The sequence below is a fragment of the Triplophysa dalaica genome, chromosome 11, assembly GCF_015846415.1.
Source record: "Triplophysa dalaica isolate WHDGS20190420 chromosome 11, ASM1584641v1, whole genome shotgun sequence".
Classification (NCBI taxonomy): Eukaryota; Metazoa; Chordata; class Actinopteri; order Cypriniformes; family Nemacheilidae; genus Triplophysa; species Triplophysa dalaica.
This window is the reverse complement of record NC_079552.1, coordinates 12,574,912-12,602,702: the sequence shown is the minus strand read 5'-3', so window position 1 is coordinate 12,602,702 and position 27,791 is coordinate 12,574,912. Positions and strand designations below refer to the sequence as shown.

The following is a 27,791-nucleotide window of genomic DNA, read 5'->3' as shown; positions in this document are numbered from 1 at the left end:
TTAAACCCTCTAAATCCATGTTCACCGATGCAATGCTTGCTTTTGAAGTGTAAGAGAGCAGACATAAGGCCAGGGAGGAGAAAACTGTGTATATTTTCAAGGGGAGGCTAGTAAAAGACTGTAGAAGCGACCATTCTGTGAAGTGGAATGGTTCATCTCTCTATACATTTGGAGTGTAGCGAGATTCGTGTTCCACTACAATACAACAATTAGTATATGCAATGTCATCCACTTGATCTGGGTTCAGAGGCACAGAAAATGGCACAAAAGTCTCTCTAGACCCATGTATCTTTAGGACCAGTTGTTCATATTTATGACTTCTTTATTCTGTTGCAGAGAGAGAGCGAGAGAGAGATAGAAAGAGAGAGAAAATTGATACGGAACTCCACTTCCTAACAGAATGCGCAAAGTACACGGATATACAGACAATGTTTTATGGAAAAATCAAGTCAATACACCAGACTGTCAAACGATCAGAAACTGCCGTATATGATAGGAGAACACAAAGACAGCTGTGTTTTAGCGGCACTATATGTGTCTGTCTGTCACCACGAAAGAGAAAACAATGAATCTGCACTGACCTGATGTTTCCAATATATGTAAAGTTCATAACATTATTTCCCTAAATTCTGCTACTTAAATGTATATTTTGCTTGTGTAAATCTTTGTTAAAACTATACTCTATTTCTGTTTTTTATATTTACATATATTATAAACCACTTTACAATTATACATTTGGAAGATGCCTTTATCCAAAGCCGGATCGAACCCACAACCTTGGCATTGTTAGCGCCACGCTCTTACCACTGAGCTACAGGAAAGCTTTAAGTTGCACTGTACATCACACTTTATTTAATTTTATTACTTTACTGTAATAATCTTAACGTAAAAATTACAATTTGTATGCAGTCCAGCTGCAAATGCTTTGGCAATAATGTAAATTTTTTCATGCCAATAAAGCACACTTAAATTGAAATTGTGGGAGAGAGAGAGAGAGAGAGAGAGAGAGTTTGTGTGTGTTCCTTTTCACAGAAAAGACTAAACTCATTACCATTTTCAGGAAATAAGAAAGTCTGATTATTTCCTTTTTCTTTAATTAGATAAGCCATTTATCAGTATACTGGGTATAATCGGGTTTCACTCCCCCTGTCTCTCTGTCTTGCATGGTGGGAGTGAATCTGAGAGTGGATTTTGCTGGTCGGAGCGTGTTTTACCCTCGTTTGTCTAATATTATTAGAGAGTACAAAAAAATAGTTGAAGTGAGTCTGTGCTCTCGTTTTCTGTCGTGAGATGGTATGGTGCCTGATCTTGTACACCATAGGTGTACCACACCTGTTCCTTCTTAATGGGTACAAGTGTGTGACAAAGGCCAGCATTAGTGTTGAGTAATTGCTCATAGTGGCAACTGAAACAGTTGGAATGAATATTATCTCAGTATTTGAATAAGGCAGTTGTCAAAAGACTTCTAGAATAGGGGACGACTGATATATTTGAAAACACTCGCTAATGTCACAAAAAATACAAAAGGAAAATACAACACATGGTTCTTCTGTACACACAAGTTGAGAAATAATGAAAGTATATTAAACAAAAGATATCTTTGAAGGCTACTGTAGCTCATAAAAACAAAAGCCAATCAGCCAATGAAAAGTGCTCACTTGACAAAATAAAGGCAGGGTAATGTTTCAACTATTTATATACAGTTTGTTATTGTCCTAAAAGTGTCTGGGTTTGCTTTGTCATGAAATTCAGAGGTACTTAAATATTAAGTAATATTAACATTAATTATTATTAATATTATATCTCATCAACTACCATTGATATTGATCAATTGATATTGATATTGATATTAACTTTTTTGATGTTTCCCAGAGCCCACATTTCTTAAAATTCTTCACATGTAAAAACACAAAAGTGTACTAATGTATTTTCTTTAATTTCCTCATTAGATACTGTATGTACTGTGACATTTAAAGTCTAAATTCTTGTTCTCTTTTTTTTATGCTGGCCTGTCTCTTCATTGACCACTACTGAATAACGATGGCTCTTCGTAAATACAGGTAAGTCTCTCAGATTTCTGTTTCCCGAATACCACAGTGCCACATATTTTCTTTTAAGGCTAAAAGATTTGACTATGGTTTCTATCCTTGTGAGCAGTCTGAGCACAGAACAGCTAGTGGAGATATAGTCTTTGCATTGGGATTAGTTGCTTCAGGTGGTTTGTGGGAAATGGGGTTTCAGAATAACTTATTTGAAAGCTTTGAAAACACTGTTTTCTCATGTCAGCATAGGCAGTTGAGATGTTAAATATTTTCTTTCCTGGCCTAGTAATGTGTTTGAGTTGTGCATAGCTTAAAGATGGAGCAAAACCTTTTTTTACCCGTAAGGGCTTTGTTTCTTATTTAGCTTTTGCAGACACAAAATGGCTTTAATAGACTCTGAATTTTAACAGAGTGTATTTAGGGTGGAATTGAGTAAACCTTTTTAAAACAAATGTCATCTGTGAAGAGTTTGTGTGTTCGTACACAAGTGGCTCTCGATTACAGTAGCCCAGAGATTGCTTTGTCTGCATGTTAAGAGAAACTGTCTCCTCACTGCTTTGTGACAGCTTGGTCCTCTCTACTCTTTATCTCTCCACTAACTTTTGGCCTGAGGCTCTGTCAAACAAAAGACCCATGGAGTAGGAGGGAGATAGACTGAAATGCTACTTGTCATTTTCATTGTCCTTTATTATTCAGTCTTAGTGTCATTTTAGGGTGCATATTCTGTCTTTAGTTGACAGTTTGGCTGAACTGCAACATATTGGAGTGTGCATACTTCAGCTATATTTGAGAAGTGATCGCTGTAGAAGTCTGTATGAGTTGATAGGTATGAACATGCAGAAATGTTAAATATTTAAGCTATTTCCCAGTATATTCTCTATAAGTATATTGCTCATTATTCCAAGTGATTTACCATATCAATTTGACAGTCACAAAGTGTTAAACTGATAAACAACACATTTAAATTCTGCTACACTAACAACAATATAATATGTTTTTGTTTTAACTATAGCAAGGTGTTTTGTTTTATTATTTTGCTTGTAGTTGACAGTAAAAGATGAAAAGTGTCAACACAAATATTTTTGACTTATTTCCCCTGATTTGTGTTAAAGTGATATTCATACAAAAATATTTTTTATCATTTGTTTGTATAAAGCAAAAACTTTAATTTACTTTAGTTTAGTCTTTGTAGTAAACGGAAAGCAAGCAAGTCTGTATTTTTTGCTGTGACAGCAGACTAAAGCAGTACAGAGTGGGATTTTGGACTGTATCCCTCAGCTTTCATAGGAATTACTACAGGTTAGACAGACACATACACACTGATATAGGGATATGACAAACGTTGTAAAAGTCAGGTGGTGATGGATAGCTTGTGATTTTTAACATCAGTTCTGAAAGAATTTTTATTTTCACTTTCTTCCTCTCTCTAGTCTATAACATGCACAGAGACACACACACACACATACTGTAATCTATTTTGCACTCCCTCTTTCTCTTTCTCTGGCCTGTTGTCTCAACAAGTGTTAAAGCAGTGAGAGGCAGAAAGAAAAACTTTGGGATGGCTTATGCTTATCTTCTGTTCTGCATTCACTTTCCAATCTTTAAATGCTTGCTTGTCTTCATCTACATTCAGTGACTCTGAATGAAAAGTCTGTGAACTTTTATGGTAAGCAGTTTTGTACGTGAGATTGTTTGATTCAAAGCAGTGAAATGACTTTTTACCCCTTCTTGTAAAACAGAGACATTGGTTGCTGCGATATTTTTTGTAGCAACAAAAGTGTGTTTTGTTCTAAGTGTATCCAGTATAGTAATTCAGAACATGCATAACATTCTGGGTTGTTTGATGGTTTGATGTGTGAAGTTGGCATGGGGTCCAGCGGGTTCACATTCTATTCATCTCTTTGGAATTGTTCTAAAAACAAGATGTATGAAGTCACAAAGAACATCTTTGTAGATTGATCTGCTGCTATCTCTTGTGTGTTGTGCTTTGTGTTCAACCAAAAGAGTCCCCACCTTAATATGATGACTGCCATATATGCTGACGGTTTCACCAGCAACAACCATAAACAAACGTTATGTGGTCCAAACTTAACTTCCGGTAGACCTCCACAAAGATTAAATAAATGTGGAGGAGTTTTAATTTAATACACTTAATATTCAATAAAATATTAATATTAATTAATAAACTTTAGTACTTGCCCTATAACTACTTCTGTTTTTTTCAACAAAAAAGTTACAAAAAAGCTTTAGGTTGTTTCATATTTGGGCTAGCTTTAAACATGTACGTGTGATATAAAAATTAAGGTTGAAGTAAAGCTTTTTTTTTTGGGACAGAATTTTGGAATTGAAATAAGACAGAGAAAATGGGAATCGTTCTACGCATGAACTAAATCACTTGAGTCACCTTTCATGCCACTGATCCAGAGTGTGAGATGATGCAATGAAAGCCAGGGGTTGAAGGTGTTAAGTGTGCTTCGATGAAAGTGTATTACAAAGGCACTAATCCACAACTGGGTCAAAACTCCTCATTGGGTTCTGCTTTATAAATGTGGAGCTGTGGCCATGCAGGGTAATATCTGTAGGTGATGTGGCTAAATGTCTGTTCAAGGGATACCAGGACTTACCATGGTGTGGGGTGATAGAGGTGACGCGGATGGTAACGAGAAAGTTTGCACAGAGACTGATTGGTGCTGATGAGGCTATAGACTGTATGCATGTTGTTATCTGCTGAAGGAGACTGAGAATGTGTCTGGATTTAAAATAAGAAGTGATGAAAGAGGTGTTTGTTGAGGTGCCATATCGTGACTGGAATCCACTCGCGAACTTGTTAGCACTGAATATATCTGAGGAGAGGAAAGGGGGAAGATTATCATATGGTGTGTTGATATGTTACAATGATAACAAAAAAAAGAGAAAAAATCTGAATCATCCGGTAACTATCACAATGGATTGATTGAATGCAGGGGTGTCATCTATGTTTTTCGGGGTCTTCTAAAAGAGAGCAAAAAGGATAGCCATGGTTTACTTTTTGGTCAGGGTATGAAAAGACCAATGACCAAAGACAAATTAAACACAATTTCAAAGAAAGAAGTTTTAGTCCAGTGTTGAATTTAATGTGTATATTGGAATTCAAATTCTAAACTTTGAATATTGAACCTTTAAACTTGTAACATATTAGGGTTGTCACAGTACCATAAAAATTTCTTATGATACTATACCATCTGAAGTATCTCGATACCAAGTAGTATCACAATATTGTGCCATATAATTCAAATCTCAGATTTAGATGAAACATTTTGTATTTACTAAACTGTATTATACTTTGCACAAGAATATTTTGTTGTATTAACTGTAGTAATTGGATAAACATTTTTGTTTTATAGACAAGCGTAGCCCTGACAATTTGTTGAAACCTTTTGTTAAAAGCGTAATATGAATTTCAAGCGACACAACAACAACCAATAGATGATGACAGTAGCAAATGCAAATATTAAACAGCATGTGCAACTCGGTTGAATTGAGCAAATTTGAAAACGTTTAAAAGTTAGATTTTTGCCGCAGTAACGCAAAGTCTTCATATAGCATTACATGTATTTTTTTTCCATATCATGTCGTATACCCGAGTGAAAGGGCGAGACTTGATTTCATCCACCAGTTTGTAATCTGTCAGTCATTGGATCCCGCCCTCCCGCCATTCCTCGGTACCAGAAGCGTTCTGATTAAACATTACAAGTCCAAATTAATTTTTACCAAATAAGGATGTGCACGGATAAATAATTTATAATAGAAACTTCACCACTGTGAACAACAATTAGATTGATCATTTTTAATTTCATGCCGACTTTAATTTCAAGTGAAACGCTGTGGAACGCACACAATTATTTGATGTGTGGACTTAATCTGAACTGAAAAATGCATAAAGCCCGAGACATATCAAGTGACCCTTTTATAGCGTTTTGTTAACGGGACGTCAGCATGGCAAAGCTGACATTTAACAGCATGATGGCCACAGTGGTGTAAAAGTCTATTGAAAGCAAAAAAAGAGGATCAGTGATGTGTCATTTGAAGCTTGTTATTTACGCTGATGAGTGACACTGGCATTTGTCCTTTACTCATCAAGGCTGTGATGTCATATCTCTTAACGTACAACATTCTGTGTATACTTGAAATGGCTCAAAAAGGTTTTGTTTTCTCTGTGGATCTGCGCGTGTGATGGACGATATGATCTGCTCTGTGCTATCGTGTCTCTGAACCGGAGGATACTCATGTGCAACCGCTCGCGTGACACTCACGCTAAATTAAGACTTTAGTGTTGACATTTACACTGTCTGGATCGTCCCCTATCTCCCACCTAATGCATTATGCGTCATTCAACATGTAGGACATAATAAATGTGCAAACAAGTGGAAGATATAAGGTGCCGCTTTCGCAACTCTTCCTATTCTAAAGTGGATTTGATTGGACGAGAATGTCATGGAATTTCATGGAATCAGTTTGATTTTTTTAGCTCACGTGCCAGACTGTCAGATTTCAACGCTTATATCTTCTACATTTTATCAGCAAGTAAGAGCATATCAGTTTCTTGACGTCCTTAAGGCTAACTTATTTTTAATAAAAGGAAAAAAATCATGTAGATTTCACTGGGGCTTTAATGATCAAACGCACAGTTTATTTGGAAGTTCCCCCTCCTTACATCGAATGGACATGTTGTCTCTGTCTTAATTTCAGGAATAAAAAAAGCATATTCTCTTCCCACTCGCTCTTCCCTTTTTTCTGCTTTTGCTTTAGCGTTTCTTTATCTTTCTCTCCTCATATAACGTCATACGCCTTTAAACATTTGTCATCAGTGGCAGATGGAGATAAAGAAGACGATCTAAAAAAAGCTTGTGTTGGCAAGATTAAGTGACATGCTTTCAAGAAACTTTCTCCCTGTCTTTCACTCCTCTCCCTTTTTTACACTCCCCATGTGACTGTAACCTTTTAGATGATGGGGTTGGAAGAGGGGAGAAAGCTATACAAGCTGAGAGTGTGTCAGTATACAGCGATTTTCCAAAAAAGCTCTCTTCGTGTCACAATTGCTTTTTTTATCTTTTCGTGGGTAGGGAGGGGTGGATATGAGTGTCAGACGAGGGGAAAACCCTGTCGTCCTATTGATCATGTCCTGTCATGAAACAGCCAGAGTGTGAGAGAGACCATCAACACACTTCCATATCAGAGGTTAAAGATATCACAGAATTAAGCTGCTTAGAAGGCTATAAAAAGCTGTTTATTCCCTCAGTTAGTGAAGTCAGACTGCAGGCTGGGGTAAGGAAATGTCACTTTTCTGAAAGAGACCACGCAGTGCACCCACAGGAAAGAAAAATCTCAATTGAGATCACTTTGATATCCTGGTTGTTTGCCTGAGTCCAATTTTTCCCTAAAGTTTCAGTATTCAGTACGTCTCAACATGTGCTGAGATGTACCAGAATAGAAGATTTAGATTTTCTGAGATTTACATATGAACTCTTCAAATTTTACAAAAGATCAAATCAAATAAAAAATTATGATATTCATTTTTAGCTCTGCTTCTGTCTAAATGGTCGTATTTGTCTGTTATTTTTATGTAGGACATATCAGGTAAAACATCTGAGACCAATTTGATACTTACTGTAAATCGTATTGAGCTATGAAAGGGCAAGCTGACAGCAATGCATTTTTACTCTGGGTGTGTATAGTCAAGCTTCATACACCTTTATGCTGCCTTTTATGGCTGAATGTTTCTGGACACCTGTGGGCTGTTGTGGTTTCCTGGTCTATTGGACGTTAGCACCACACCAACACCCTCTCATTTGTCGCGCTGCCTTTGCTGACGGAACCAATTTTACCTGGCTTGCTGGTTCCAGAGCGTGAAAGTGGTTTGGAAGTGGGTTTCCTGCATGAGCTGGTCAAACCCTGAAGCTTGTGTCTCTGGACTGGGATTGCTCTCTCTGTCCTGCAGTTACTTTGACCTTCTCAGCTGTAAGCAGCCAGCTAACTGACTACCAGGGACATTTCCCTGCTGCTCAGGGTGGCCAGGTCCTGACTTTACTGTGAACTACTGGGAGATATTTCAAGCTTCATAATATGGGTGACGTGGAGTTACACTGCGTTAACAGGATTCCATAGATACTTAACTGAGTCTTAGGATGTTTCACTACCATGTGTCATCAAATCGACTACACTAGCTTGGCTTTGATGTAACCAGTATAGACTGGATAGATTTATATGGTGACCAAACTTGTAACTTGTAACTTTATCTTACAAATTATCACACAGAGAATATAAGGGAAAAGTCCTCATTGAATTGGACTCCTTAAATGAACTTTGAAACATAAATTTGGTAAAGGAAACTAATCACAATGTTATAAGAGTAAAGACTATGTGTACATATACATATACTGAGTTTACTTAAACTGAAACTTTAATTTTAAACTTTATCCTTTAACCTTAAATCGTGTATACACATTAAATTATATCTTAACCCCTACTTTTTCCGCATCCACACTAAAATGTGAAATTGGCGTTTTCAAATGTTTTTTTGTTGACAAAAACACCATGTCAGTCTGGACGAAAGGACAAAATGGAGAGAATAAGATGCATTTTCAAATGAAAGGGTCCATCTTTGAAGGAGAAGTATAGAACAACAAAGAACAAATACTCATTTACTTTAGTAAATCCTCTGGAATATTTTGCCTTTCTATAGCACGATTTTTTTGTGCACCAGAGCAGATGGGCAATATAGTAGGCCTTTATTTTGTACATGTGTCATGTCCTTTATTTTGAAATGCTAATCATTTGTGTTCCTCTTCTGGCTGTGTCTGCCTTTTAATTCTCAAGTAGCCTACCATTAATATCAGTTCATTTCTGATTTGACATTTTAATTATAATAATAAGGTAATTTCCATGAAGGTAACTTCACAGAGGTACTACAATACTTTTTGCACTTCTGTATGGATTGGTAGATAGTAAATGTTATTGTTTGGCTTTGTAAAATCCTGCTGAAATACGTGCCCCTAGCAGTTCCGGTCTTGGTGATGTTTTTAATATGTTCCTACTTAGCTGTGACTCTTTTGTGGATTAAGATCATGTTCATTTTTCAGCAGACACTAGTGCGGGGAGCAGCTGAAATGAAGTGTGTGTGTCTCTGCGAGGATTATGAGAATGATGATTGCGTGAAGCAGGTGGATGTAAACATATTAAAGCTGTAATGAAAATTAAAATGTGATGAATTTAGAGTGTTACTTTACTTTCTGCCAAGGGCAGAGTTGAGCTTTATTGAATGGCTATACCTCAGTGGCCAGAGCAAAGGATGTGCTTTGCTGCAGATGAGACTAGGTATTAATATCCATTGTGTGTGATCCGCTTGCATGCAGTCAACTGAGACATCTCAAATGCATCTTTTCTGACCACTTATGATTCGATTTCAAGGAGAGGATCTCTGATTTCATCACTAGATACAACACTAAGTGTGTGCAAAAGGTACAATATTGCTTCCACATAAATGTAATTATTGAGTAGTTACTTGAAAATATGATCTTTCAGCTGTATGCATATGTTATTTTATATTTGTATTATATTATACATAACATCTATATTATTTCCTAACCTGCTTTATTAACAGAAAATGTTTATATGCAGCTTTTACATGAAATGTAATTGCGCAATGGATGATGACAGAGTAGGCTGATCTGGGTCGGAATAGCATTCGTATCACGTCACATGTGATGTGGCCACTTGCGTATTTGGCCACATGCATGGTTTGGTTGATCCAATCTCAATTTTGAACCTTGTTGTCACCTTATATTTTGAGCTGTCCACTTGATAGTTGATATCAGCTGTAAACAGGCTCTACCGGGAACTTCACCAAGATCAAAGCCTCAACAGACAATATTAGCAGTTTCACACCAATTTCCCACCAATCTTTACACGCTAATTTCTTCTCAGTTCAAAAATTGATAATTAGGAAATGTATTAAGCTCATGCACATTAACTGACAGCTGTGTCTTTCCCATCTTGTATTACGCTCCTTTGATTGAAAACAGCACACCCGTTTCACAGTTTGAGATCTCAGCAAAGAGAGAATATTGCTCTGAGGATAACGTGTCCCCCGAAGACTCCTGTGATGGCACGCTGATGAGCGAGAGACGTTGAATGTGTGCAAGCCTGTTTCGGGTGTGAGGTTCACTGTTGCCTTTAATGGTCATAGTGTTAGCTGGAGTCAAAAATACACAGTTGTGTATATGCACCTGTGTATGTTACGTGCATGTGTAAATCGAGGAAGAGCGGCAAAAGATTAATGACAATGTGAAGTCCATGTTAGATACTGAAGAAAGTTGATCCCTCAAGGTTCATTCTCCTGTCACTACTTTAAAACCGTCAAAGCTGGTCATGATTCAGGGACATGCGAACTGTGTTGTTGTTTGCAAGCTATAGGTTATGCCACGTTGAAGCTTACTATTGCAACAGAATGCCTTTGAAATGACTCGTGGAATGTCACAGCCATGCTGAAACAAGCATGACATGAAGGACGTTTATAGTAGAACTGATGTGCGATTCACCCAATAACAGGAAGCAAATGAATTCTGAATGGTGACACGGATTTTGTGCGCTTTTCTGTAATGCGGTAAATTATTGCACCGCATGTGACCATCTATGTGGGATTTTAGCAGCTTCACTGTCTGGGTAGTTTCTAGAACATGAAGGAAGAAACCTGAATAAATGAAAAGAAAACTATGTATTAGGAGACACAAAAGGTCTCCTGCTGCATCTCATTTGCATATGAAAGTCTCCCGCCTGTGGAGTTGACTTTCTCTGGAGCCTCAGCAGGTTAGAGGGCTGTACCTGCGGGGTGGTCTGCATGCCACCTTGGCCCTATTCTCTCCCAGGGATAGATTAGGTATCATGAATCAACCTTAGGACTGAAGCTGGGTTTTTATAGCCCTCTGTGGTACACAGCAACAGGTCCTAGTGGCCTTTGTTGAGAATGCTGGTCTGGCTGGAGTTTTTACAGAACTGCACCTTATGTTTGGTTTAGGTGTTAACTCAATCTGAGACCATGTCAGTGTTGGTGACTGGACATATGCTATTATGTTTTTTATAACTTCCTTCCATGAAACTATGGTCGTTTCTCAACATGCTTTCTTCAGCGGTCTTGTGTCCTCGTGTTCTCGCTCTACGTCATCAATAACTCTCAAAGTCCAGTTCCAGTTCCAATGCTCAAGAACACAAGAACAGAGAACGCATGAAAGTACCTGGATGTGTTATTGAAATCAAGGATGCATCGTTTGCAGCCTTGTACATCTACGGAATCTGCTTGAAGTCCCAGAAGTCACTGGGGCGTCCTTCCAAGTTCGTTCTTCTAAGACTGCCAAGACTCGCAAGACCGGTCTCCACAAGAACACAAGTCCATTCTTTGTGTTCTTGGAATTGAGAAACGGTCTATATTTTTTTAAAGGCTTTGTGAACCGAAAGTTGAAATTGTCTTTACTTCTGTATTTAGACGCATTTCCAAGTGAGACGGAATTTCGAATGAGAAAAAATATGTGCGTGTGTTGTTGTATAAAAACAGCCGTTGCATTTTGAAATGGAACTGGCAGCCGACCAACAGTTGAATGGGGTGGGGAGGAGTTAACAGATAGCGCCCAAGCCATCTAATTAAGTCATTTGAGATGGATTGTGCATTTTCAGATTTTAACTAGAGATTAAGAGGTCACATCAATTTTAAAAAGATAATGACCCACAGTGTTAAGCTTTTCACAGAAAATTTTAAAATATATCTTTCACTAGGACTCTGAAGGGATACAATACAGTATTTTTTTAACCGTCATGCCGTTTAAAACTTACTCTGGGGAATATAATGTCATAATGTCTACCTTTTTGTATACACTAATTATTGCAAATAAACTAAAAGAAGCTGTAATTGCGTTGCTTTATCAACATTTATTTCAACTTTTTGTGTTCATAATATAGTGTCTCGACCATCCCAACTGCAGCACTCCATAATCTCCTGTCATTTTAACTACAGATGTTGTGCCACAATATACAAATAATGTCGCTTGCTAATCTTCTTAGTCTCCAATGCAAACACCATTTCCGAGAACTAGTACTTTTTCAATTTTAAAGTCTCATTTCCTAATCCCATCAACCCTCATAAGAAGCATCACATCATTTGACCCCAGTCATGTCCAGACTTGCTTAGCAGTCACCAGAGAATATGAATCTTCAAAGGCTTTGCTATAATGACACCCATAACATAGACTGATTTGCCTTCGTTCTTGTCCTCATTTGACACATGTGCAATAAAACACAGTTTGAGTTTGAATGAATTGTCAGACAGTCTTTTAAGGGGAGCGTTGTGATTGCATAAGTTTGTACTTCACCTGCAGACTTTTCTTTCTATATCCTGTTGAATTTAATAATAAAAACTTTAAAATGTTTAGAAACAAATTAATATAAAATTTTTAATTCCTGGTCGTCTTATGTCAATTGTTTGTCCCAAATTATTGTTTTGCTAAATTTCTGGAAACGCCCACAAAAACGTCATATCCGTTTGTGCCGTGGGGGATAACTGTCCATTACAATCAATGCGTTAGGCGCTTGATCTTAGCCCTTTGTTATGATTACGACTGATTTTAACTTGGTGCAGTGTTGAAAAGTGGTGTTCTGAATCTCTAATAAGTTAAAAATCCCTGATCCGAAGTTTTATATAATGCAGAAAAAACAAATCAATGTAGTCCCATCACCCTGCACCGCATTCCAGAGACTTTCTAAAATGTTGAACGTGAAAAACTGTGATTTGGTAAATTGGATGAAGACAACTCTACAAATCAATGTCTGCTGATGCTATAAACTAAAGTCACTGTCAACTGTGAAAAACTGTGATTTGGTAAATTGCAACACGAGTTTGGGATAGTGTGACTAGTTATTATTTTCTACTTTACTTCATAGAGTAAGTTTTGTATTTATAACCATAAGAACGCTAAATCATAAATGAGTTAAGCTCATTGTTTCCTTTTAATGGACCTCTATGTGGGAAAACATTGCGTGCTACACTCAAAACTGTGTATAAAATGTATGCATTTAACATTTTAAGACATATTAGTCTTTTATATCATAGCTTTGATGAACATGGGAATAGAAATATAGACTGTTGATTTACCCTGGGATAATGATATTAACAGTTGTCCCCTAGCTGGATACAACACCTCCAGGCCATTCCGTTGGGTCTTATCTTCAGTCACAGATACTGCAGTGAGTTTTTTATGTAGATCTTTTATGTATTTATGTAAAGTGATGTTATGTAGACCATACTGGCTAAAGCCATGCAAGTCCAATGAGGGGGCAAAGAATGCTTTCCCCCACGCTGACTCTGCCCCAGCTATGACAAGACACCAACCAATTCAATTGCAAAACGCATGTATTGTGCATGACAGATAAAATACACAAGAGAGATGACAAGTTCACAATCAATGCCTTCCGCCCATTGCCTACCATGTAAAATTGCCCATTATTCAGCGTTTGCTTTGCGTTAATCTGGATTTTCTGAAGATGAATACAGCATTGGAGCTAAATGAAAGCTGAGTACTGGTGCCACAGGTCTACTGGTAAAACAAACCACCGGGCATAAGATTCACAACTCCAGGGCTTTGAGCCCATCCATGCATTAGAGAGCCATCTGCCTAAACCGTAAACAGATATCACGGATGCTGCTTATCCCCTCTCTCTTCCCATCACAATTATATGTGTCTCTCCTGAGCTGCACAGACTAGTGGATGAGTAATACGAAGTGGCAAGCATTTAGTTTCTGAATATTGATGTTCCTTGTCATGGTGATGGTGTATTCCCAGGTGCCGGTCATTTTGGCGAGCACTGTCCACACTTTGAACTAATGTTCCTCCAACTCTCTTCTGTCTTTTAGGGAGTTGATGATGTTTATTTTGAAGCCCAAAGGAAGGATTACGTTTCAATACTGTGCTGTAATTCTTTTATTGACATAAAACTGATTTTATTGTCACTTCTGGTACTGTTTATGTTCCATTCATTGTGTTTTCCAACCCAGTTTACCAGATTCTAAATAGATTTAAATAGTATTGTGGTGTAATTAAAGTAAGATGTTATTGACTAAGTGACAGTGACTTTGGTTTATAGCATCAGCAGACATTGAGTCGTAGAGTTGTCTTCATCCCAAAGGCCAATCTCACGGCTACCCTGGCATAAAAAGTGCTTGAAACGAGGCCTGTAGAGAGGGAAGATACTACAGGTAGGGAACTGATAAGACTTCTCATCTTCCTTAGACATCACTGATGGAAAATGAGGGCTCCACCCTTCAAAAGAATAAAATATTGAGACAAGGCCTTGGTGTAATTTTTGCAGTGTCCTTCTGAATCAGAGGGGTTTTCAAATGAGAAAATCAGATGATTGGGCCAAATTTCATTCGCAGCCTCACAAGAATAAATCATTCATTTCTAATGGAACTTGGAGAATGGTCATGAATATATAAAGGAAAGGAGAGAAATCAAATCTCTTTATGACCACAAAAACTGTGCATTTTCAGTCCCTGTAACCACAAGGACTGACAGCGGGCTATTATTTTTAAGATCTAGAGAGAGCACTTTCTAATAAAAAAAGCAGTATTAAACACCACAGGGAAAATTGCCAGCTTGTTTCCTTTTTTTGCTCTTATGGGTACTGTATGGCTGTCTGCAGTTTCTGCCAGATAGAGATGAGACCGGCATGATTCACATGACGGTTTGACATATTGTTATGCAATACTATCAACACAACCTTTTCCATATAGATGTGGGCACTGTTATACCTGGATCGTATCATGTAATTTTTAAATCATCAATGTGTTCATGCTTCTCGGTGTACATAGATCTCATAAACACAATGTATTAAAGGGATAGTTCCTTTAAAAAGTAAAATTAAAATGAAGTCATTATACATTTTTAACTCTCAAATTGTTCAAATCGTGTTTGACTTTTTGTGGAGTACAAAGACGATATTTTGAGAAATGTCTTAGTTGTTTTGCATCCTTGAAGTGAATTAGGGCCAACATTGTTTTGTACCCAACGTTCTTCAAAATATCTTTTGTGTTCTGCAGAGGAAAATCAAACATGTTTGGAATAACAATAATATACTGCTTTTGTTTAAGTGCCAGTGATGTATCCCAGCAAGCTATCTCCTGATTTTTTTCTTAGTGACAGAGATAAGAGTTGAGCTGTCATGTGTGTTTGTGGTTCAGTGTGATACTTAAACTGTGCATCACCTGCATTGCAGGGTGAGCTAAAATTAGAATAGTCTAAGGGACGGAGCTGAGAGTGCGTCTTTCATCCCTCACACCTGCCCTGAATACTGCTGTAATCACACACACACAAACGGATGAATGAAGTCAGAGAAAAAGAAGATCAACGATGAAAAAGGAGACAAATCTTGAGAAGGATGTGTTGATGGATGAGCTTACAGCATGCACATTTTAAGTAGTTCCTATTGGTAGCAATACTAATAAAATGGCAGTGTTTTATAGGGTAAGGGCTTTCAGATACTTCTTTCCTTTTCCTCATTTATTTGCACAGATTTTTGTTGAGCTTTCACACTCACAATCATGCATTACTGTATGGACATATATCAATACCGCTGTGATAATCTACATTTTACTTATTTATTTACTTTTTTAAACTTTTATTTTTTTCCACTTCTGGGGACATCTTTTTATTTATTACATTGTTGAATGTAGTATTTTCAACCATGTTTGTGTACCTTTGTGTGTGATGAACCTATAGGTTATAATAAGGAATGTGTGCTCCACTTGCTGTGCTAGCAACTACTCTTGTATTGTTGCTTTGAGGAATTTAGATGCATGAAATGCGAAGGATAAAAAATGCACAGTGCCACCCAGACGAGGATGAGAAAATGTGCATCATGCAAACACACATCTATAGGCCTTGGCTTAGCAATAACTAGCACTTTCCCAGACAGCCTGCACAAGCTGATAAAACACAACAGCGCCTGTGAGCATATTTTTAGCTGGCTTTATGCTCACAGTATTCTGTATGTGATGATGGCTCTGCTCCAGCAAATTTATCCTGTCATTAATCTCAGCGTTTTGATGATGTTCAGAAGTGAAAGTGGAACAGAGAGATGGCGAGATGGCGCACAGATGGCGACAGAGAGGCACAAAATAGGACTGTTATCATTTAAATATTTTTTTCCGGTTCTCTTTTACTGTGGATTTATACTAGTTACCAGCTTTCTTGGAAAAATAACAGTTGGTGGTACTGTTGGCTTTCCATCTAATCCATCTTAGAATGGTTTCAGAGCACATGACCAATGTGAACGTTTAGCACTCAAGGTGTTGGACAATCGCGAAAACGTGTAAGTTGCAAGAAAGAAAATTGCAGCATTTCTGAATGTCATTTTAGCAAATTGTTTTCAATAAACACAGCTCCAGCCAAATAGCATTAATGATTTAGCCTTCGAGTCACAAGATAATTAATTGATGCTAATATCTACTAATTGCTTTGCTGTCATGGCCACTCTGCAATGTTTTACTTGAAACCAAATCATTGAGTCTGCCTAGGTGCTTTTTACTCAGTTGCCTCTCTGTTCCCAAAGACAAATGACGTAGTGATACCTGCAGGAATTATTGCTCAGAAAACAGGGTAGAGCTGAAAGAGAAAGGTAGGTGATAGAATAAGCCTCTGAAATGCAAAACTGAAATGAGACAGACGTCTGAATATTTACAACTTGTTTTTTTCCAACCCATACTCATCCATCAGAAAACACTGCGTGTGACCGTGTAATCTGTGGATTCCACACATAGGTCTACCCGTGCATGCCTAAGAGTGTGTGTGCGTGAGTAGCATGGTAATGTCATTTCAGTGCATAGCTTCCTGCAGAAATACATGTTTGTCTTTCTGTTCCACTCTGTACGTGGTGAATTCTCATTAGAAGCAACACTATAAACAGAGACATAAATACGACCATAATGCTGCAAAAGTCGGGCTACCTCATTTGTTTCCAGTGAGTCATTGTGTCTTGCGGATAGCCCGGGGAAAAAGGAGAGTAACTTGAGAGACATTCCTACTGACTTGCTAGTTTCCAGAACATGGACTTGTGTGAGATAAATGGCTCCCCGGTGTCTCTTTGACAGCAACTTCTGTCCTTATCAAAAACTCACCACTGCCTTGTGTCCTCACACACACACATATAACTGAGGGGCATTCCGGCATCAACTAAGTTGCCCTGATTTTGCAGAACAAATGCTTTGTGTTGACAGGTTTCAGTGATATATTATAACTTAACAGAACTGCTGGTATTTTCTCATTCGTACTCTTTATCTCCTTCCTTGTTGGTGTCTATAGAGCATAACGGGAACGAGCTGGTAAATGCCACGATCATAAGTCTGCTATTGCCTGCTCTATGAGAGAGATTGAGAAGAGGTCACGTCTGACTGAATATTTGAGAATAGTAAAGGTGAGAAGGTTACAGGTGCTAAAGACAGAGTTTTTCTGGGTGGTTATGTGCGAAAGACTTGTGTAAAGGAAAAGGAAAGCCAAAAATGGAAATTCAGACAACATTAATTCAACATGTTTCAAAGAAAATGTTTTTGGGAATCTGATTTCTTTTATGACTTCAAATGACTTGTGTATTTTAAAGGACCAGTGTGTACTTTTTTGGAGGAAGTATTGAGAGAAATGCAATATAATACACGTAACCATGTCTTCAGAGGTGTATAAAGAGCTTACATAATAAAGTGTTATGTTTTTATTACCTTAGAAAGAGCTATTTCTATCTACACAGAGCGCGGGTCGCCTTACATGGAATGTTGTTGTTAAATATGTTATCTCATTTGGGAAAGAAGTGAAAATGTGACAACATCTTAATCCTCTCTCAGACTCCGCAGTGCTTTAAAAGGGAGGGGTGGAGTGAGCAGTTGGTTGCAATTCACAACCTCACCTCTAGATGCCACTAAAAATGGTCCTTTTCTTCAAAATATCATTTTTATTGTAATAAAGTCAATTGGTGGCCAAGAACTGTTTGGTTACAAGCATTCTTCCAAATATCTTTCTATATGTTCATGAGAATAAAGACATTTATGCAGATTTAGAACAACCAGAGGGTGAGTAAATGAAGATTTTTTTCGGGGGTGAACTGTTCCTTAAATAAAGAAAGAATTTTTAATTTTTGGGTTTGACTACATAAACAATAGAAAGAGAAATGTTTGAGAGATTTGCGGTCACCGTACCATAGGAACCTTCATTCTGGATTATTGTCACGGTTCTGCCTATCATGTTTGGCTAATTCTTGGTTTTGAGGCAGAACAAAAACAGAATTCCCTGTTTTATGTGGGGAGAGAAGTTTTTGGCCTTTTGGCCTTCCATACTATCTCCCGGAGTCTCGTCTGTTCCCGACCTTTCTGTCTCGTTAGCTTTCCCTTAGTGTTTCATCTGTGTCACCTGTCCCCTATTAATTATCCTGTGTTTGTCTCCCTATATAACATCCTCTTGTTTCATTGTCCTTTGCTGGTTCGTTGTTTTGTTTCTGTGTATCATACCTTGCGCTGCGTTTATCATACCTGGTTCGTGTATCCTGTTGCTACGTGTTGTGTACCTTGTCTCCCAAGTTCTTGTTCATCGTATCTTAGTAAGTGTTAGTTTAGAGTTTGTTTCCGGTGCTTGTTTTTATAGTCTAGTTAGTCAGTGTTCTTGTCCTTGTTTAAGTTTTTTATTTATCCTGTTTTGTTTTCCCCCTCGTGGGTTTTGTTTTGTCAGTTTATAGTGTTCTTTGTTAATAAAGTCCTGTGTTTCCCCTACCATCTTGTCTCATGCTTGCCTGCACTTGGGTTCGTCCTTGCAAATCGTGACAGATTATGCTGCGTTGTTGACTAAAACGTTGAATTGCAGCCCATTGATGGCATTGAACTTTACTAACTTGACTCCCTGTTGAAGTCCCTGTACCACCATCTGCTGCTGACATAGTCTTCTCGGGGTGTGTTTGATGGCCGATAAGAGGTTGAGTCTAGAGAACGACACTCTCATCCCAAAGAGGTTTTGTTACTGGTTGATGAGAAACTGCACTGGGTGACACTTGAGGGACTTGAGGCAATCAGGGATGAGAGTGGGGTCAGAGAAAGCCAACTTCAGAGAAGAAACGTGTCCATACTGTATGGAGGTAGGAGTCGAAAAATTGTGTTTATAATCACACACTCATACACCTACATGCTATTGTTCTAAATAAGAACTAACAGAAGTCGAATGGTTAAAACAAGGGTAGGGATAATATTACAATCCACATGTATGGGCTTTCTTGAGTCACAATGGCTTCAGTGACAATAGCCATGTAATTAAGCATTTCAATGAGCTTAGGAGCCCTATCCTATATTTTTTTCACCTATTCATTCATTTATTAAACTTCCCTTGTTCTACACATGTTAAGCTTATATACTGAACAACATTCTGAATAAATCATGACAAAAACAGTTAAGTACAGAATGATCTCATTAGTTATGGGGTCATGGAGATTATGTAACGGGTCAGTGCTGAGTTTTGAGAATACAGTACTCTAGGACATTTCGCTCTGTCTGGTAGGCTTGAACCTATTACCTGAATAAATGCATGTTTGAGCTGTCTTATCTGAAAACAACTAGGGGCATTCCGGCATCAACTAAGTTGCCCTGATTTTGCATTGCAAATGCTTTGTGTTGACAGGTTTCAGTGATATATTATAACTTAACAGAACTGCTGGTATTATCTCATTCATACTCTTTATCTCCTTCCTTGTTGGTGTCTATAGAGCATAACGGGAACGAGCTGGTAAATGCCACGATCATAAGTCTGCAATAGCCTGCTCTATGAGAGCGATTGAGAAGAGGTCACGTCTGACTGAATATTTGGAGAATAGTAAAGGTGAGAAGGTTACAGGAGCTAAAGACAGAGTTGTTCTGGGTGGTTATGTGTGCAAGACAATATGACTTAAGTAAAGGAAAAGGAAAGCTGACAACATGTATTCAACATGTTAAGATGTTATGATTTTTTTTTCAAACAACTCAACATAGCTTTTTTAAAGAACCAGTATGTAAAGTTTTGGAGGATCTATTGACAGAAATACAATATAATATACATAACCATGTCTTCAGGGGTCTATAAAGACCTTACATAATAAAGCGTTATCTTTTATTACCTTAGAATGAGCTATTTATATTTACACACAGCGTGGGTCCCCTTACATGGAATTTGTTGTTAAATATGTTATCTCATTCGGGAAAGAAGCGAAATCGTGACAACATCTTAATCCTCTCTCAGCCTCCGCAGTGCTTTGAAAGGGAGGGGTGGAGTGAGCAGTTGGTTGCAATTCACTTAGTTCAGATTCAAAAAAACTTAAGTGTAATAAGATTCAAATAAAAAAAAAATCTGAACCAGTCATTCCCAACCTCCCATAATTAAGGACAACCCAGTGACCCAAATATATATATATATATATAACAAATCCGTAAAGTCAGGTGGCTGTAATTTAATTCACATAAGTAAAAGGATGAGATAACCTGCAGGTTCACATTTCAAACAGAGATGGCAATATAGAGACAAAAGTCCTGAATTGCAATTTTACTAATATTATACAACAATATTTAAGGAGCCCTTCTTGATAATGGATGTTGATGTTTCAAAAAACGCTTAATATTTCACATATTTCAAGCCTCTCCCTCTTCTCACAAAACGGCAGGATTTCTTCCGGTTTATATAAAGTTCCTCCTTCTCTCTGATAGAGATCAGGGTTTTTTCCTACTATGGTGAGGGAAATTACACCGGACCAATTGGATCAGACCGGTTATATTAATTATCACTAATAACAGAAACGTTAGTTTTGCCTTTTTGGATAATTGGATAATAAAACAAGCATATTTGTCAGGAAACTGGCTGGAGTAGGAATCAAACTCGGGTCTCCAGTGTGACAAATTCCCGACTCCACCACTGGGCCACAGTAGGGGCAAGAGAGACAAGGCGGGAGAACCAAAATGCAGGCAGGCACAGACATGAGGGTAAACAAATGCATTTATTATATTTAACAAAAGGAACAAAAAGGCAAAACAAAACCCACGAGGGGGAAAACCAGATAGAACAATATATTAAAAAAAACAAGAACAAGGACTAACTTAAACTACGAAACAAACGCTTGAAACAAACTCTAGACATACTAAGACTGGGGAACAAGAACCAGGAACAAGGAACATCCAAATAGAAACACGGCAAGGTACAGGACACGGGCAAGGCACAGCTACAAATAGCTACAGCAAGGTAGACGTACAGAATACAACGTATAACGTACATTGAACCAGCACGGGACAAAGAACACAAGGATGTTTTAAAGGGGAGCAAATCAAGAGGGAACAGGTGCAAGGGATAAACTAATTAACACAAACTAGGAAACAGGAGGGTAGGAACAATGACGCAGACTAGAGAAACAAAGGATCCTGTATGATTCCACCTCAAGACCAAGAATTACCAAACCAAAAGATGGTGGAATCATGACAAGATTGACCTGGAGACATTTGCAAGCAGGACTTTCAAGGACGTTTCATAGAAGTGTTTTAGAGGTAGGCGCGCACAAACACAATATCAGTGTATTACACAGTACAGCCTTCACAGACGATGTTAAAGTCATGGAAGTTGTTTTTTGACAGTTGGTTATATTAGAATGTGTGTAGCTGAATTCTAGTCCAGCGTCTCTTCCGCTTCTCTAAGGAAGACCTCGCTCCTTTTTTGAAGTATTAAAGTCTGTTAAAGACAATATATCGCTTGGCATTTAACTTTGAGCTTCATCATTTTGCAGATATTTTTATGCTCTAAAAGCAACACTAACTATAATTGGAAAATAGCCACTTTAAATCATGCTTACATATAGCTATGGAAAAAATTAAGAGACCATTACAAAATTATTTGCAGTTTTTCAGAATTTACTATGCATAGGTATGTGTTTACATTAATATTTTTGTTTCATTCTCTGAACTACTTACAACATTTCTCCCAAATCTAAAAAAAAAATTGTTTCCTTTTGCATTTATTTGTGGAAAATAAAAATTGGAGAAACAACAGAAAATGATTGTTTCAGACCTTTCTTCTGCAAGGAAAACAAGTTCATATTCACTTTGAAGCAATTCAACTGTAATATTTGTACATATAGTATGGAAAAGTTCAAAATTATTTTTGTAAGTGACAACCTCGTCGTATTATTATAGTTTTCATGTATCTTATGCTTTCAGTCTTTCAGATTGACTTTAACATGACTATATGTCACTCCTGAGGTTTGATTTTGATGAAATTCAACAGACGCTGGACTGAAATGGCCACAATTCATCTAAATGCAGATTAAATTATACTTGGAATGGTCTCTTATTATTTTCCACGGCTGTTGGTTTAGGTTAGGCCTATTTCACATTTTGTGACACATTGATTTTGTCAACATATTGTAGCTTTCACGATACTCTATTGAAGAAAGATTATTTGCTCTCCCTCAAATACAACATCACTTAGATTTTTATGAAAAGATTGTATGGTGTAGTGTTTAGTTACAGTTCAATATTCTCAAAGATGTTTTCGGGACCATCCTCAGTGATGTTTTCGAGTTTTAAAAACCCTGTTGCAGCGTGGCAAATATGTCAACAACACATCATGTATTATAATACATGTGTCTGAATCTCTCCAAAAAACCTGAATACTCCTCATGAATTATCTACATGGATATTCACCTCAATAATGTATAGTCTACCTGGTTCTCAACAAATCCCTCACCTCCGTTCAGTCTATTTAAAAATCGAACCCACACCTTTCCCTTGACCCTGATCCATCTATTCCTTACATGGATCTCATCTCATTTGTCTGTGACAGGTCAACCGACCCCCAATCCCCAAATCTCACAGAGTAAATGACTCTGCTCTATCTTTGACACTCACAACAATTCTGTCAAGCCTGTAAGAACAGTCAGTCTGATGCCCTCTACACCATCTCACCTGTCTCCAGTTTAATCAAGAGTGAGCTTGTGCTGAATGACAGATAACAACAGGTAACAAAAAAACGATTGAGATGGAATGACTGCGCCGTATGTATGCAGTCATATGAAAGACGCAGAGTATTCTGCTATATCTCTCTCTCTCTTTTTGAAAGCCCATCGTAATCCTATTCTTTATATATATGCATTATTACTCCAAACAGATAAAATATTTTATACTTATGTGAAAAAGTCTTGTAAATACTTTTTGTAGGCTGTATCACCTTTTACGTTACATATTGTTTGTATGCAAATATTATTATAATTATTAATATATTACATTTTTTGTTATACTTTCTATATCTCGGTTACATTAAAAAAACTTGTTTTCATGCCTAAAGGTGTATGTGGCTTTTTTGTCATTTTGATGGTTGGGTGGGATCGGATTTGCATTATTTAAAACCTCAAACTCTTTTGTTATTCTGATTGGCACCTATAAAAAACCCAGAAATAACTATTTACTATTTTCTTGTTTATTTGTCATGCCAAAAAGACAATTAAAAACCATAGGAGCAAATACCTTGAAGACTGAGAGATGTCATCATTAAATGCATGAATGTTGTGAGAATCATGGTAAGGTGGAGGTATTATGGAGATGAGATCTCTTTACACTCACTTAACATCATAGAGCAGTTCCAAATGCAATGCTGGAGTGCAGGTTAGGGCCAGAGGCCCATGAGCTTGATGGAAATAAGTAGGCTTCAGCTAGCCTACTGAACCTCATCCTCCGAAGTATCAGTCATAATTCACTGACTTCTGAGCACCACATTGAAAAAGATAAAAAGAGCACACTGTGTTACAAATTCTGAGCTGCCTAAGGAGGCATCAGTTTAAGGCATAGGCACTTTCCTGACTTGAATGCAGGGAATGCCTTTGTAAGGGAAAAACCCCCTCCAAATGATTTAATTAGATGTTATTCATTTTCTCTTGTTTACATGGCTCAAGTTATATTTGTACATTCATAGTCATCTAAAATTGTGATTGTTCTGATGAAATACAGATGATTTGGTTGTTATTTTCATATTCTATCTGTTATGCAATACATGATATATGTATCTGTGACAATTAGACCGGACAAGTGATGTAAACAGATCCCGAGAGGGCAGGAGGCGGAAGTTTAAAAAACGAGAGAGAGAGCATGAAAAGTGCCAGCCAAGAGGCGTCATTATCATTTTTTTATCAGCATTTATTTATTGTGGCCATTCCAGTCAAGTGTCTGTTTTCAATTAGAAAAAACTTTTACTAATATAACAGTTGGATTGCTGAAAAGTGAATATAAACTCACATAGCATCTGTTCTGTTATTTTGACCTGTTTTTCCAGTTTTCGTATTCTTCAAATTAATGGAAATAGAAACAGTTCACAGACCAAACACATACCTGTAAATAAATTTTAATAAACAATTGCCTGTATATGTACTTTTGTTAACTTGTATTTATTTAATAATCACTCAAAATAAATTATGTTGTCATTATATTTTATGCTTAATAGATAATAGATCATATTGTTGCCCTGTTATAACCGTCTGTGGTCAGTGCTATTTGAGTGCCGTCTGTTATGTTATGCTACCTATGTAGAGCAGTACTTACGTGACTCCATGACAGATGATGTGCTGGATTATCAGGTTAAGAACTGTGTGGAGAAAGGAATAATGTGGAGATACTGTATGATGGGACGATATGGAACTTTACACAGGGGTGGCATATGATGTGATACTGTGTGTGTGGTTCAGGGGGATATGAAGATGTCTATCTGTAGAGCCGCGGTTCACTGTTTATTCTGTGGACCCTTTTATTGATCTGTGTGAATGTGTCTCTTGCTGCTCTGCTTCTGTGAGATTCCTGTTTCTGTGAAGAAGATGCTTCTAAGTGCTATAGAGAATGACAGGTGAAATACAAGGGCTCTAACTGCATGAAGTCAAGACATGCCATCTATGAGGCTGTACACGTTATTAGATCTGTGTCCAGGTGCAGTGGCTCCCCCTGGAATCCATCACCCTACAGGTATGCTGGGTATAATAAAGCAATAACCCCAAAGAAGCAGTGGGTTACAGTGCATTTTATAACATTCGAGCAGACAAAAATAATTAAGATCATTTTATTTTGACAAAAAAGTCTGACTTGAGTTTACTTTTAGTATGTATACTAGTTTACTCACCTTATGAGGTTTGTTAAATTGTCATAATCAAAAAATAAAACATGCATTTGAATGAATATTAAAAGATTCATTCACCAAAAAAGAAAATGTTCTCATAATTTACTTCATCCAAGATGAAGATGTCTTCATTTCTTGAGAACCCTTTTTTATGTTTGTGACATTTTATATTTGTTACTTTCACTTTTCACACTGATCCACCAAATAAATTAATTAATGTGTTAATAAATGTGAACTGTAAAAAAAATATGTTGTATTTTTAGCTTATTTAGCAAAAGTGAAATGAAAGCATAACACATAAGAACCGGTCTTTGTTGGTGTTCAGCTAAAAAAAGAAAGACATATGGGATGGCATTATGGTTGAGTAAATTATGAGAATTCTTTCATTTTCCCTGAACTACCGCTTTAAGGGCAAAAGGTCATAGCCAATATCACACCTTTCAATATGGCCCTGCAATAACTTTTAAATCTTCCGATGCATCAATGCAAACACATTTCCTCCAAGTACATCACTCCCAGCTGGAGCGGTTTTTATAGACAAACAATCCTTATATTTCAAGTTCCACAGAGCAGATTGGAGCCTCTTTACCTTCCAGCTTTGAGCTCCTAAATAAGACTAATTAGCTTTCCACAGCAGGACTTCCCGCTGTGTGTATGTAGACGCTCTGCACATCTGCATCAGAGTGTATCCAATTCACCACACACTGAGGCGTCGCACTCCCTACGCAACTGCAGGCCTGGGGTCCCGCTGATGCTCAGAAGAAAAGCTTTGGTTTTCACTTTGCCTTTATCGAATGCTTCGCGTTGCTATGAGAACATAAGCGGCAGAGGCCGCTCTGAAATCACACCAGGCTTTGCAGATACGGCTCCTCAGAGAGATAGATAGGAAAATGGAGGATAAGACACCAGTCGCACTGGTAATACCGCGGACCGTTTCTTGTGCTTTTTTTTTAATAATAAGAAGTCTTGATTAGCTGAATAATGGGCATGGCTGCTAAATTAGATAAGTTAATGGTCCTTTCTCTATGAATTTGCCGGAGCAGCCTGAGGACAGACTGTAAGCTGTGTGTGCGAAACGGAGAAAAATATGCAACCCCGTTGCTTCGCGATCAGTAGGACTTCATACTCTCAGATGCGTGGCTGCTGGCTATGACTGGAATAATATTAATGATTTATGGGCAATTACATTAGTGCGAATGAAAAACTGAGCAGACAGTTGGGGGAAAAAAAATCACATCAACCTGCTCTTCCCTGGCTTATCTTCCCGCTCCACCGCTCATCTCCTCACATGTCTCTATCACTCGTTTGCCCCTTGCTATCTCCTCCCATCTCTCTCTTTTCAATTCACGTCCCCTCTGCTCTGTATCTCGCCATCTTCTTTTCTTTCTCACCTCTGAGATTTTCGTTTTTGTTTCCTCCGGATCGGACGCCGTAAACTAATCTCTTTTCCTGTTGGCGTCCCAACAGAATTTTCTGGCATACTTGTAATTCAAATCTGCATGAGTGAACAGAGGGCTCATGAGTCTCCCGTGCAGCAGAACGTTCTGTCCCTCATTGATGATGAATATAAATCTGCCTGTTGTTGTCACCGGCAATACAGTCTGCTTATATCGTGGGCTGTTTATATTGTAGAGTGGAGATTATGACTGAATTCTTCATCTCTGTCTCCGCGTTGCTCACTCTGAATAGCATTTGCTATTGAAATTGAGAGAAAAGACAAGATTAAATTACTCATAATGGGGATGGCATCAGCGTTGATTAATGATGATAAAAGCGAACGGGTGAAAAATATCTCCAAATCACACAGCCACATCAAATTGCTCCAGATCCGTGTTTACTGCTGAAAACCAGTCAATCTCTCTCTCTCCCCCCACGCCAATAGCACTTTATGAATTATGGCAGAGGATATCACATCACTGTGCAAATTTCTTTGCTTGGATTCTTTCCAAGTTCTCAATTAGTCCGTATTTTCCTGCAGCTAGCCGGCCGGCAATAGTCATTGATCAGCGCTTGGATAGTTGCCCAGCATGGTGCCATGGAAAGTCTGGGAGCAGCGCACAGCTCGATAACTTCTAGTACCATGATTATTGCTGGATGAACAGCGAATGTTTCTTAATACTTTGTGTTTGTCAATTTGGGGTATATCTTAAAAACTTGCCTGCAAAGTCACAGCACTTGACATGAGCAATGTCACAAAATTACTTGTTGAAATAAAATGTAACATCATTTAGAAATCTTTAAATTTTTTGCTAAATTATTTCTAGGGTACATTAGATTTATAATCCCATTTCCAATATCTTCAGATAAACTGTATATGTTTGTTGTAATTTTATTAATAACATTTCTATATAGCTTAAATAATAGGATAATATAAAAAAATGTAAATATTTTCCAAATATGTATGTGTTCATATATACAAAATTAATATGCACAGTTAAAATACATATATTTTGTAAACACAAACTTGTATTCTGGGAACGCGATTTATGGTTTAACAGCCCTAGTTTGGCCTCAATAGACTGAATGCCGGGATGAA

General features: G+C 37.6%; 1 protein-coding gene across 3 annotated transcripts in view; it reads left to right on the top strand.

Annotated features, from left to right (window-relative positions):
* The window catches only part of LOC130432049 (pro-neuregulin-3, membrane-bound isoform), a 266,697-nt gene that overhangs the window by 82,252 nt on the left and 156,654 nt on the right, over window positions 1–27,791 (top strand). The gene's annotated exons all lie outside the window — the stretch shown is intronic.